General features: G+C 39.7%; 1 protein-coding gene across 3 annotated transcripts in view; it reads right to left on the minus strand.

Annotated features, from left to right (window-relative positions):
• Positions 1-8,235, minus strand: part of gjc1 (gap junction protein gamma 1) — a 45,438-nt gene extending 37,203 nt beyond the window's left edge. For 2 of the 3 annotated variants that reach the window (XM_082529067.1, XM_082529068.1), the window contains exon 1: positions 7,485-8,235. The gene's annotated coding sequence lies outside the window, so the exon portion shown is untranslated. The remainder of the gene's footprint in view (positions 1-7,484) is intronic. The other variant, XM_082529071.1, reaches the window with a different exon arrangement.
• Positions 8,236-12,320: the final 4,085 nt, after the last annotated feature.

Below are 12,320 nucleotides of genomic sequence, written 5' to 3' on the forward strand. Positions count from 1 at the left end.
TTAAAAAGAACAGACAGGAGAGTAATGTGAGGGATGTCAGAGGTCCCCCAGGCCACAATACTTCCTGTACTCTTTACTGACTACTCTTAGGGGGAACCATGGCAATTTTTGAAACAAAATTTAAGATAAAACATTACAAGCTTTTCATTCTCATAAAGAAATGTTCCTTAAAATTAACCTGCATTCTATCAAACTAAAACATGTTTAAAACACACTCAATAGAACATTTTTCTATGGTAATTGCAAAAAACTTATTTCAGTCTTTTTTCCAAAGAAGAAGAAGAATGTCGAGCTTTTCAATATTTTTTTCAAGTATATTTAAACATATGATGATTAATTTAAATTCTTTGTTTTGGGTACATTCCCTCAGCCTTTAAAATGTTATAATGGGTATTTTCCAAAATTTTGAAAGAAAAATTAAATGAATCAACTAAGAGTATACACAGGCACAGTAATTGTTAGATTTCTAATAATCGGAAGCAAAGAAACCCAAGAGAGTTTGGTCAGATATATTAAAGATGCCTTCACATATATATAATTTGAGATACTAAAGAACTTCTGATGATTGTCAGACTGACACTTTACATTAATACAAGTTTACCAACAAGAGGAGATTAAGATGAGCAACCGCAGACAAAACCAAAACAACAGGTATGAGTCACATGAGCACACAGTGCAGAAGCTCAAACGTTACCTCATCACTGCTGAACCCGGGAATGTGAGTAAACCACAGGAAAGGTTGTGTCATTGGTGAGTGACAGTGAATGAAAGACATCTCTCTGCCCCCATCCCTGTCACGTTGTGACTCCGCCCCTCCGATGACCCGAGGGAAGTGGCATAAGACCTGTCACCCCGAATCACAGCCTGGGCTATGACAGCTATGCTCATATGTAAATGTGTCAGCATACACAGATTCGTGAGCAGGACATATCAGTTTGAATATGCATGTGCAACACTGACTGAAGCGCAAACATCTCTGTACATGCAGGTCTCGGTACATCTGCATGTATGTTTCCAGGCTCATGGTATGTATGTCTAAGCTGATCCCAGTATGTCATAGTGACATTCCCAGTGGGAAGGTCCCTCACGACTGTTTTCATTTGCTGGACTGCCCGTATGTCTTCATGAGTGCTGGGTAGGTGAAAGTGACATCCAATTTCATCCACACTCACGGGGGGTTCTCTCTGTCTGTCTATATCTTCTTCTCTTACAATAAATGTCCCCTATTGTGCCTTCTGCAAGGAGGCATTTACTAGTTTTCTCTGTTTCACATCAGTATAAATGATTTTACCTGTGGTCTGTTTTGAATATGTCATACCGGAATGGGTGCTAGTAATTAAGGATGTAACTGTGCCATTTATTTCAATTAAAGCTGAATAAATTTACTTCCTTCTTAGCATTTACATCACATTGAATGGCAGAAAAATTCACTTTCAAAAACTATAAAATCCAACAAGCTAAAGCTGTTGACATACCTAGTTAGTGCTGTGACTAATTATTAGTTATTCCATTAGTTATTCCACTCAAAAAATGGAAGTTATATTTTAACCCTCTCAGGCTCAAATTAAACCTTTTGTTGCTAATGCACAACCAAGTCCTTTAGTGGTACTTCTGAGTAAAAAAACTCATAAAATATGTATGTGGGGTAATCAGGTTGTTAGTTTTTAACTGTTGCAAATCTGCAACGCCTGCCTTGAGAGGGTTAATGGGAAAAAGTCAAAAATCCTCACAATGGAGATCCCGGAACTGGCTTTTTGCTTCATAAAATCCTACTCATTATTTTAAAGCATTAATTTGAAAAGAATCATTAAATATTGAATGGCCTTGCTCCCGAATACATCATAGACCTACTAACCTCTTATCCACCTGGGCATTTATCTTGATCTTTAAAAGTATTCTGCTGGTTTTCAATCTGCCAATTAAGAGCAGAATGGCAACTTTATTTCCCTGAAAGATTCTACTTTAAAAATTCTTTTATTGAAAGGGCTTTATAGATGTTTGATTTATGGCATATATATTTTAATATTATTTTTTGCTCCTATTTGTTGTTTTTGTAAGTGTTTACTTTCTTTCTGTGAAGCACTTTGCAGCTTTATTGGGAAATTGCTTTATAAATTAAGTTTGTTATTCTACAGTTAGAATTAATGCCCACTTATGAAAATTGTTGCTACTTAATTTCCTGTTTACTAATCAACATATTAATCAAACTCTACAGGGAAAGAGTGTGTCACAGAATTATATCGCAATACTGCAGTTTTAAATCAAAGTACACAGCACTACTGCATTGCAGGGACTTTGCGATCTGGACACGTGTATTGCACGACTACGACATGCTGCAGCAATACAACTAGGATGACACAAAAATCCTGGTGTTCAGGATTCCCTTTGTTAGACAAAACCAGACACTCCCCATCGCCTGTTTTTAGCTAAAGATTCGGAGATCTGCTGTGGCATCACGGCGACACGTGCACCAACACAACTGCGAGGGGTCAGGGCCGACTCCAGGGCTCGTTTTCCAGAGGAGTCATCCTGAGTCACAGAGAGCATGCACAACCCTCCCCTACTCTTTGATGCCCAATATTTAAGGTCTCCCCTTAAATATCAGGCACGCAGGACACAGAGCATGCTCAACTGCACTCACATGCACACATCAAACTACAATAATCTCACCACTGAACTTACTTAATTTGGGAAGCACGTGAAGGTCAAAATCTGTTTAGTTTAGCTTAACGAAAAGTATTTGCAAAACATATTAAAATCTTCAAAGTTATCTTAAGAGACCAGATGCAGTTAGTTACCAGTTATTTTTATATCAGTGTTGTGAAACAAATTTCAATATTTTCACTAAATCTTCTAAATGAAATTATTCTCCCAGAATCATTTGCTCATTGCAGAAACATTTCCACCACATCATGCAAATCCGTAAATTAGATCCCAACTGTACTACCAAAGACAGCCAAGTTATAAACAAAGTACAAATGTGCATTTATAGAGCAAACATGGAAGTAATGCAGCAAAACGCACATTCTGCTCTAACTATCATTTGCATTTGGTGACTTCTTAAAATTCTAAACGCTCGGTAATTACAAAGAGAGCAAGCCACCTTCCTTCTGCTCTTACTTTAAAGTCATTTACAGGAACTGGCAACCAGAAATTGCAGAGCAGAGTACACAGTGTCAAGCAGAGGGAATCCAGACTAGTTGGCAGGCATAAAGATACTTTTCCCTCAGTGTGCTGCACTCTGAGGATTAAGCCTGCCTGTGTGCTCACGTCTGCTAAACAAGATATAGACATAATACCTTGATGTTTCATGTTGGGCAAAGCCAGTTAGGAGACGCTGCAGTGGCGAAGAATCTCCCAACATCTCTACATTTTTCCCACTTTATCTACTACACTGCACTCCCTCGTCACTCAAACAGTTTTCTTTGAGGTTCCAGTAACATTGCATGTTTTGATGACTGACGGTTTTGTGCTGCACAACACCTGCTTCTAATATGCAAGTAGGGATAGGTTTTTTTGAAGTAGTGGCTGAAAGCATAAAATTTAGCTCTTACTGTACTGGCTCCACATCACACATTCTGAAGGAAAGAACTGGAAAAAGCAGGAAGTGAATTACTTCATTTATTCAAGATAGCTGCCATAAAGCATGTAATTGACTTAAACACATCCCGCAGATATTTCAGCTGACAATTATGGTAATTGCAGACGGCTGATTTAGTTGCAAGTGATTATCGTAAAATAACGTTCGAATAACAGCACAAAGGTAGATAATTTGATACACATAATATATTTTAGAGATTAAGGCAGTTTTCAGCGGTGGAAACTAAAAGAGGAATTTCATGGTTTTAAAACTACTTTGTATTAATGATTCTTTACTGCTATTATTTACATTTGAAGAGTTGCAGGGCTTCATTGTTGCTGTTATCTTGGGTGCCTAACAAAATACACTGTAATACTGTAGTCAAAGGAGCTTGCAAAGAAAAGCGTCTGGACTTCTATAAGTTACTTGAAGACGTTTCACCTCTCATCCGAGAAGCTTCTTCAGTTCTAAGGTCAAATGGTGGAGAGTCCCAGATATAAGCCTAGTGGGAGTGACCCCCCACAGAGGGACAAAAGGACCCCCTGATGATCTGGGTGTGGGTCCCAATCAGCCAGGGTTTCAGGTGAGCTCATTGTGAAACCTGGCCCCACCTTATCATGTGAATTCCTGAGGTCAGATGGCCCAGGATGTGAGTGGGCGTTAAGGCGTCTGGGGAGGGAACTCAAAACTGGATTATAGATGGCAGACAGTTGGTGTCGTAAACCACCGCCTCTGTTCAAAGATGGTCGCTCACAGTGGACATAGATGGCTTCTTTCACTCCTCTTTCAAACCATCTGGAGGAGTGACCTTAGAACTGAAGAAGCTTCTCGGATGAGAAGTGAAACATCTTCAAGTAACTTAAAGAAGTCCAGATGCTTTTCTTTGCAAGCTCCTTTGACTACGATGACCTGGATGACTGAGAACCTTCACAGACATGTAATACTGTAGTATGTAATACTGTGGTGTCAAACCTAAAATGGGCAGGAGCATCAAACTAATGCAAAATAACTTAATACAAGAAAACATGTTTTGCTAATTTTTAACCTGTTTCATAGAATAAAAATACATTGTGAAATTTTACAAAACAGATAATGAATCATACAATAAGATGTATGTAGACTTTCGGAAGCAAACATATTTCACTTCTTTATGATTCAAACATCCAACTGACATCTATAAACTTTTCTTACATTTCCACTCTTGTGTAGTAATATTGGCATCAAAGATTTTATTTTGAATCCGAAAAAAATTATTATTGACTTCTCCGCCATTGAGCTGTGATCCTCAAACTATGCAAAATATTGTTTTCGTCAAAAGTCCTACAAAGGCTCAAGAAACTTGAATGCATCTTCATTTTAATTAAGGAGCATCATACTAAATTTTAACTGTAAATTGAAAGAAGACAATGCTAATGCATTCTACATTATACTGCAGTACTGACCATTCATAGTAAGCCATAATGAGATCTATACATGAACATTTAATACACTGTATCCTGTGGCTTGGTCCTGAGCCAAGCAACAGGAATAGACTCATTCAACTGAAACAATCCGACTAATAACATGTATTAACTTTTTCATTTTTTACACATGGAGCTTTTAAAATGTGCAGCTTTAAAGTATTTAGGAATATAGCCCCACGTCCACCAGCTACAAAGGTAAAATGTTTCTTACATATGTACATATTTGTACAGGTACATTCAAATATACATATTTTAATGCATATATAATCAAAGCTTAAGCTTAACACGTCCTCAATAACTAGTGCATTTCTTTCATTTCAGGTACGTGACATTCTGTAGTGTACACTCTAAATTTCAAGCTTTGATCTTGCGATTTGGAAATCATCACATGCTTTTTCAGCAGAGCGGATAGCCTGCTTGGTCTTTTTCTTTTCTTTTGTTTGTCTCTTCTGGACTTGACTTAAAGTTACATTTTTGGGGGGATTACTGTAAAGGCTCAGCACTTTTCTTCTTTCTTACTTCATTTTTTTGCTTTTTTCTCTTTTTTTTGCTTTGATCGATTGGATAAATCAACTTACCAGACACCTAATGTAACATATCTCCAACTTTTCTGGGACATCTTCTGGTCATTTAGTAAACATCCATGCACAATTTATCACTTATATCTGCCAGGTCATGAGTTTCTTTAGTGTCCCCAGGGGTGAAATAATGCAAAAAAGCATTGTATTGAATATAAAAAGAGGACAGTAACGCATTCATCATGATACTAACTGATGGGGCATTTTCTTGCTGCCAAAGAGAATGTGCTCCTCATCTTTCTCGCAGTGCTGGAGTACACAGGGGTGGACTTCCCTTCCCTTCCTCCCATACTGGCGTAGGTTCCACCCCCATTGCACAGTGAGAGTTAAATAATGGTCTCCAGTGGGGTACAAGGGTAAAAAGGTGGGGGGAGAATCCAACAGCACAGATGGACTGCCTTGCAGAGTAGTTTCACATGCAGAAAATGTTAATTAAATCTATAGTTTGCAAGGCTGTGAAATGCCAAAACTGCATTTACTTGATGGAAATATAGAACAAAGAATGGAGGGCAAATGGAGGTTGACATGTTGCTCTTAGAATCCTACCAAGGAATAAATTCAAAATAAATACATAGCATCCATATGTTATGTGCAAAGTAAGCATCACTCACTAGCCCTAAGCTCTTTCACTGGCAATATCCCAAATCCATCACAATAGCTGCACATATAGCGAGGATTTTTCTGAAGCACAGGGGGAGAAACTCATTATGGAGGCTCATATGTGAGACACTGCTCGTATGGCATTGACAAATGCTCGACAGAGAAGCCAATGCGGCATAATTCAAAGACGTCCAGCACAATGAAAGGGTTTCTCATCATGGTGAATAATGCTGGGTGCTGGCTGCTTCTCAGCTTTAAGTGGTGGGAATGTTACTTTTGATATATTGACTTCTGGATTTATGAAATAATCCCTGAATCAGCGAATATATGTAGGTATGGAGCACCACGGATAAAGACACTCACAAAAACCTGGGGAGTGCTTTTAGGTATTTATTTATTTTTTAATTTGCTGTCTTTATATTCTGATTTGAATTGATTTTTTTTATATTAAAATATATATTTTTTAAATACACAGTTATTTACATCTGGAATGGTATGAACAACCTTATTGTTATATTCTTTTAGTTTAAGCACATTTCATAAGAAATAAACCTGAATTATAATGAGCTTTACTGATGCAGATAACATTTTTGGTCTAATTTAAATAATTCAAATGTTGCCAAAATTCTATTCATAAATTTAAATCAATGCAAACCTCCTAAAAGCTATACATATACGTCCAATACTTGTGAAATCAATTCATTAATTATACAAAACAAAGATTTTACCAATAATGCCATTATAGAATCTGCATGCGATTCAACTAATCTCAAAAGCTCCTGCGGGATTTAACGAAACCCTGAGGAGAATCCCTGCACCGCCCTCTACATCATCTACATGCTGATATGATTTGAGAATAAATGGGTTTGGTTTTGTTTCTCAAAGCATACACAGCGTGGATTTTTAACCTATATTTGTTTTCTGTTGTGCGGATATGTGTCTCTGAATTGACAGTTTATATTAATTAGACGTGTCGTTTGCAGCTCCTTCCCCAAAGCACACTTGTACAAAGAAGTTGATTTCTTGTTGCTCACAGCTTGGCCTTGACCACTCTGTTACACATGCCAAACAACAGAGGAGATTCGGTCCAACAGAAATGAAACGAAAAGCTGAAACCGTCTTCTGTGCGTTATGGTGCCAAATGGTGCGTCTATGACCCCCCAAGCAACCTTAGCAGGGTGCCCGCTGGGTTAAATTAGCCCCTTTAGGAACAAAGGAGGGACACTGTAACACTATTACAGCAATTGACAGGCGTATTCTTACCGCTATGCGAGTCTGTGAGGATGCTTTAAGATATAAGATGATCCGTTTTTTGGGAGGGAAAGGTCGTTTTGGACTTGGTGAGGTCCAAACTTGAATCCCGCCGTTGATTATCAGCTCCACTTCTCGGGAGGAACCAGCAGGATGTTTCACTATTGGGTTTCAATTTAGTCTCAGAGCATCACTACGAGATGTGTAAGCAGTCTTTGTCCATGCCAGCCACGCTATTCTGTCTTCGGTCGAGCTACGTCGATTCAACTATGTGGTCTGTTGCGTAAAACCGGTGCCAAAATTCCTGCGGGCCCATTCCATTACAGCGATGCTAAACAATAGTCTGGTCATCTTGACAAGAACCGAACCCACACCAGCTCTGATAACAGCTGTATCGGCTTTTTAAAACCAAATCTTCAGCGCTAGTTTGTCCATATCACTATGACCGGCTCGAGAATTTGCTAATAAATACGTCAGCGGCTCACATGTGCCATTTGGCTCCAGCGTTGTCTTTCGGGTTCCTCGTCTTGTCCTCACAGGGGGAGTGAACAGTGGAGTTGCTGATCTGTTGATCACTGGAGGTCCACCTCCATCCAGCGGTGTCCTTGTCTCGTATTTATCGGGAACGGAGCCTTCGCCGTTTTCCACATGCAGTCTGACATTAGCTGAACGCGGATATCGATGAGTGACAGCTGGAGTCTCTGACTGTAAGCTTGGAGACCCATCTTTGCAGGAGGGGAGCAGCGATGTTGCGCGTACGTGTCTTTGGTAGTGCGCGTACCCGACAGGTCACACATCTCGGGTCCATAAACATCTGCCTAAGGAAAGGGCAGTTTGTACTTGTAGTCTTTGTTTGTGGTGCAGCCGTTCAGATATCACAGTTAGAGGCTCGGCGTATTTCTGCTGTTTTATAATGGAATAATCAATAGGATAATTATCTGCTATGGTATCATTTGAATACAACATTTAATATATTTTTATAAAAAAGCACTGGGAATGTTAGAGGTAATACTTATTTATTTATTCAAATTAGTATTGCCATGAGTTTATGTTCTTAATCTGCTTATCCACAATTAACGGAAGACGCTGGTGGGGTCTCAGATATATTGGGGGCGGGGACGGGGGGGTGGGGGGTGGAATGTGCTATTGTACTGCAAGTGTATTTCCTTAGTATGGCAATGAGGCATTATAAATAAAATGTGTGTCACTCTGGAACACTTATATGGGCAATATTAGATAAACCCAGTTTCAAAGGCATCGTTTCATTTTTGTTGGCACACTGGGGTGGAAGATTTACAGATTCGGTTTTGGAAATATATTTTTATTACCTATTAAATTTAATAGAAGGGTAAAAAAAAATAAATATGTATTTTGACCGTGATTTGGGAAAATATGGGCTTTGGGGAAAATTCTATCCATTTTTCACAAACAACAAATAGTCCTCACAGTTGATTTTGCTCCATTAATGACTTATAGTAATTATACTTCTTTCTGTTTTGCAAGCCTGTCATAGTGCAATAAAAATAACATGTTTTCTACTCATCAGTGCAAATCTAATCTATCAGCCAATCACATGGAAGCAATCAGGCATGGTCAACAAGGCCTGCTTAAGTTCTAACTGAGCATCGGAATGAGGAGACAATGTCATATGTTATTTTGAACATGGCATGGCTGTTGGTGTCAGTCTGGCTGGTCTGAGTATTTCAGAAACTGCTGATCTGCTGGGATTTTCCCAAACAGCCATCTCGAGGATTTACAGAGAATGCAGAGCATCTCTGAATGTACAACACAACACGCTGAACCTTGAAGCCAGTGGGCTACAGCAGCCGAGCTCACAAGACCTGGACAACAGAAAACTTCAAAATGTGGCCTGGTCTAAGTTTGAGTTTCTGCTCCAACATTTAAATAGGATCAGAATTTATACTAAACAGCATGAAAACATGGATCTGCCATGACCACTCCTTTATGACCACCACCTGAAATCATCTTAGTCTGGTTTCTTGAACATGAAAATTAGATCACTGTACTCAAATGGCCTCCACAGTCACCAGATATCAATCCAAATAAGCTACTTTAGGGATGTGACAGGAAGGAGGATTCCCATCATGGATGTGCAATCAACAAACCTAAAGCAGAACTGTGATGCTATGATGTCAAAATGAACCAGAATCTCTTGATGTTTCCAGCACCTCGGTGAATCTATACCACAAAGAATAACGGCGGTTCTGAAGGCAAAGGAGGATCCAACAGAGCAAGTAGTAGCAAGGCGTTACTAATAAAGAGGCCGGTGAGTGTAGATGTGAATTTTCTTTCAGCTAGTCTGAAAGAAGACATTTTATGAAATAAATCTAAAAATAAAATCAAAAAATTTCAAAACATGCTCAGAATGTTTGTAATGTTTTGCTAAAAAAATGTTTTGTTTACATTATAAAAATATTTACAGCAGTCAAGAGGAAATTTAATTCAGAGCAAATGGGGGACACTTCTCTTCCCATAAAAGCAAACTGGAGAAATACAAAAAAAACCCCTAAAAAATAAAGAAAGAAATGCAAAGTTAAAACTGTCTTTATTTAGCAAGATTAGTCTTGGTCTAGTCTGGTGTAGTTTCGTTTGTGGTCCAAATCCATAAAGAACAAATAAAGTGTCAATTTGACGTACTTGGCTTTTTATATGGGAAAAAAAACTAGGTTAATTAATTTAACCATTGACAAAAAACAATGAATAATTATTGGGCTGCAAATGATATCCTTTTTTTTTTTTTTGCCTGTCCCGTTTGGCTCTTTTGCCATCAGAATTATTGTCTAAAGCCGAAGAAAGATGCCCAACGGATTTACTTTACCAAATTGACCATCCCAGCCTTGCCGTAATGGTCCATTTGATTCACCTTTTATTGTTTATTTTATTTTCACTTGCTGAATACGGGACAGACTTGACTGGGGGAAAGAAGGGGAGAAAGAAAGAAAGAAAGAGGGAAAGAAAAACAGCTGAGAAGAGGGACGGGGGAGAACGGCAAAAAACAAAAACGATATCCAAGGAAGTGACTGAAGGGATCAGGGTTCTTCGATTCCTTACAGTGAAAAGGGGCTTACAGATGAGTAATTCGTGAAATGATTTGGATCACTTCAAGGTGTTCTACCATTCATTACCATCTCAATCGCACCACTGAGTGAGGGCCCACGTCTGGTCTCAATCTGCTTGTTTAGAAGGCCTCAAGCATGGGAACACATATGGTTCATTTGGCAAATTGAGACAGCTAGCAGCTTTGAGGTTGCAGCTTCATTGTTCTAAAGGCGGGGTGGCTCACGAGTCCATCCACCCTCTCTGATTCTGCAGGCACCCATGCATGTGCAGCCTCAATGAGTATGTGAGCTAAACTCTGGCATGAACTAACCTCTGGATCCCCTGATAGGAAATGAATCAGTACTGTTGGTTCTTTGGGTGCCCGCGGGTGCAGGAGTCACACAGTCATGTGTTTCTTTGTGTGCCAGATCAAATGCCTTCTTTGTAGTTGCTGTAGTCATGACATTGTTTGGAGGCTGACTCAACCTTCATCATCTTCCTTCAGCGAGTAGATAATTGTGGCTACATCTTCGCTATAAACAGATTCTTATTATGAAACTGTCTGCCTGGACTCTCAGTGCCTATAGCTGTCCACGTTGTGCCGGATAATCCAGAGGGAGAGATTCGCTCATGATGTTAGCAGGAAGAGACAAGTGTGATTGAGTCATAGACACATGGCAGAGCCTGAGAGGTGTGTAGTTGCAGTGAGAAAGGAAAGCACGAATAAAAAAGTAAGAGCAGAGGACGGACAAACTGTGGGAAAGGGTGACTGATGAGATGTTGAAATCAGATGAAGATGCAAAGGAAAAGGCCTGACTGAGGAGGAGGAGAGTGCCCCTAGTTGGCCCTATACCACGGCAGAACCTTGCTCCTGTCTATATTTAGCACAGGGACCACAGATTGTAATGACTGCTCCGGGGCCTTGTGTTCAGACCGGCAAGAACTGCTGCCATCCGTCTCTGCGCCCGGGGCCAGGCACGATCTCACGCCAGCACATAAGGGAGGAGTGATGGGACCGTGTCTGAGTGCACGCTTACTTAACAAATGCGCAGAGTTGATCATATTCTTTTAGAACAGAGGTAACTGGATGTAAACCTCTGACAGAACCTGCATCTAAATACATCAATGAGAAAGGAAGCTTCGCTGCTCATATTAGTGAGTTCTTGTTCACAAATATCCAATTCCTTTCAATTCTCCTTCCCTGAAGCATTTGTAAAGGGCAGAGAAACCCCCACCCCACCCCTGCTATCTACCCACATTTGCCAAAAATAAATAAATACACAAAAATCACTTGTCACCCTGAACAGGATTGACATTCAGTCCAAATGTCAAAAGTAGCTTGCCATTTTCAACTCTTCCTATTCCAGGGCTAACCTTCCCAATCTCCATCACCTCCGGGACTGTTTGAGGGATTGTCAGTGGTGAGTGATGAAGGGCCGAGCTGTTCAGACACTGCTGTGCTCCGAAGGTGTGACAAGATACGCCAACCAATGTGTCCTGAAGTGAAGTTAAAAGCTGCTCTTTAGAGTGATAATGTACTCAGTATATAGGTTTTGTGTTCAAATGCTTACACCCTACAGGCTTGAAAGTTTCATCTTTCACCAAGAGCAGTGGCTGTGGTCAGTTTGAAATCAAGTTTCACAGCAGATGGTGCCTCTCAAACTGCTCCTGCAGCATTATCCACTTCTCTGCTGCTGATTTGGCTGGAGGATCACTCATTGTGTAACTTTAAACTGCTCAAAAAGACGGTCTCCTAAATGCTGAGTTGCAGGCAGTTCTTCATGCTTT

Source organism: Aulonocara stuartgranti (assembly GCF_965226115.1).
Source record: "Aulonocara stuartgranti genome assembly, chromosome: 4".
In the NCBI taxonomy this organism is placed as follows: Eukaryota; Metazoa; Chordata; class Actinopteri; order Cichliformes; family Cichlidae; genus Aulonocara; species Aulonocara stuartgranti.